The 1,846-nt window shown below is 39.7% G+C and overlaps 1 pseudogene; it reads right to left on the bottom strand.

Annotated features, from left to right (window-relative positions):
- Positions 1 to 1,040: 1,040 nt before the first annotated feature.
- On the bottom strand, positions 1,041 to 1,592 carry LOC127676080 (60S ribosomal protein L12-like; annotated as a pseudogene).
- Positions 1,593 to 1,846: the final 254 nt, after the last annotated feature.

Genomic DNA, 1,846 nt, shown 5'->3' with positions numbered 1-1,846 from the left:
TCTTTTTGTGCGTTTCTTAGAAAAACTGAATCACTCTGAAAAATTCATGTGTCTGGATTCCTTAATTCAGTGCAATGATTTTCAGATTTCAGGATTAGGGCTATATTACATATTGCATTTATCAGACAAGCAGGTTTTTAGATGACTGAGCATTGCCCTGTTGTATGGATATGGTATAGTTACGAATCCATTCACCTGCTGAAGGATGTTTGAATAAACCTGGAGCATAACCTGAGATCCCAAGTGTGTGGTAGAGAACCTAACAAGGCAGGAATTCCATTCCAACAATTTGCCAACTCCAGGTGGTTTAGGGATTTTTACCAAGATTCAGAATTATAGGAATAATTTTCTACCGAATTATAGGAACAATTTTCTACAGGATTAGAACAATAGAACAGAATAAAATAGAGTAAGTTAGACGACAGACAGACAGATAGATAGATAGATAGATAGATAGATAGATAGATAGATAGATGACAGATGTTGATAAACGAATGCTGTCCCATTAGGGGCTAGTGATCAAACATGGGGCTGGGTTTGAGGAATTTGGCTATGGTAAGCTCTAGTTTCTGCATTTATGATATAAAGAATGCATAAGATTATTTTTAAAATTACTATCTTTATAAAGGAATACTAGCCAGTAAGGCTGTTTCTAAGTTGTTTTGTTATTCTTTTTGAAATTTCTACAGATGATCCTGTTTCTTCATTGTTTTCTGACTTTATTATCATAGTAAATTCACCTTTAAAGCTCTGACCAGACGCCTGCATATTTTCTCATGAAATGACTCTTGGTGATAAATGATAAATATGATAGAAATGATAAGGTGTTTGAGACTCAAAGTCTTTCGATTTGGAAAGTATGGATGGATGGCTTTATCATGAGAAATCTTTCTGACTTTCCTCCAATAGAGTTAGTTGAGGGACCCTCTAGTGGGAAAATTTGCACACAGCACAACCACTGCTTCCAGACTGGATAGTCATGGAGTCTATATTCTGTTCGTGAAACAATAAAGACTAATTTTCATATGACAGTAAAATTCTTTTTTTTATCAGATAGTCTTTTATTGAAATATTTTCTTGTTTCTTCTTAACTAGCTGGGCACTCCACGACACCACTGTTGATGTCATCTATGATGTCATGAGGGTGGTGGCCATCCACATTGCACAGACTGTGCAGTACCCAGGAGCTCTTTGATAGTTACAGAAAGTTCTCTGGCCAAAGACCGGTGTCTCATCTGCTGGGCAATGTTGACAGTCTCATCAAAAGCGATGTTTCCACTGTGTTTAATGTTCTTCTGCTTCTTCCTGTCTCTTGGTAGCTCCTTGAGGGCTTTGATAATCAGGGCAGAGGCAGAGGACACCACCTCAATCTGGGCCTGTCTGTTCTGGATGGTCAGTTTCACTGTAATCGTGAGACCTTTCCAGTCACCGGTAGCCTTGGCAATGTCATCACCACTTTTTTTGGAGACAGACCCCGAGGACCGATCTTAGGGGCCAAGGCGGAGGTGGCGCCGACCTCGCCTCCGGTGCACCTCAAGTACACCACTGATCTCTTTGGGGTCGAACTTGGGCGGCATGGTGGAGGTGGCTGGTGTCGGATGAACCCAGATTCAGGACGACTGAAGAAAGTTGCACCGTAGCCTCCTCTGAGCCGAAAGCGGAAAAAGGACAGTAAAATTCTTAAGACTCATATTCTCACTCGGGTTAAATTATAACTTGCATTTAATGCTAAAGTATATGAGTGGCTACTTGTGTCAGATTATTACATTTAATTTTTTTCTATCTACTTGCTATCCACTTTGGCTAGCAATGTTAGCTTTGTAGATTTAAATCATAAAGATGCTGT

The sequence above is a fragment of the Apodemus sylvaticus genome, chromosome 1 (assembly GCF_947179515.1).
Source record: "Apodemus sylvaticus chromosome 1, mApoSyl1.1, whole genome shotgun sequence".
NCBI lineage: Eukaryota > Metazoa > Chordata > Mammalia > Rodentia > Muridae > Apodemus > Apodemus sylvaticus.
Note: the sequence above shows the minus strand (reverse complement) of the source record. Positions and strands in the feature narration are given on the sequence as shown.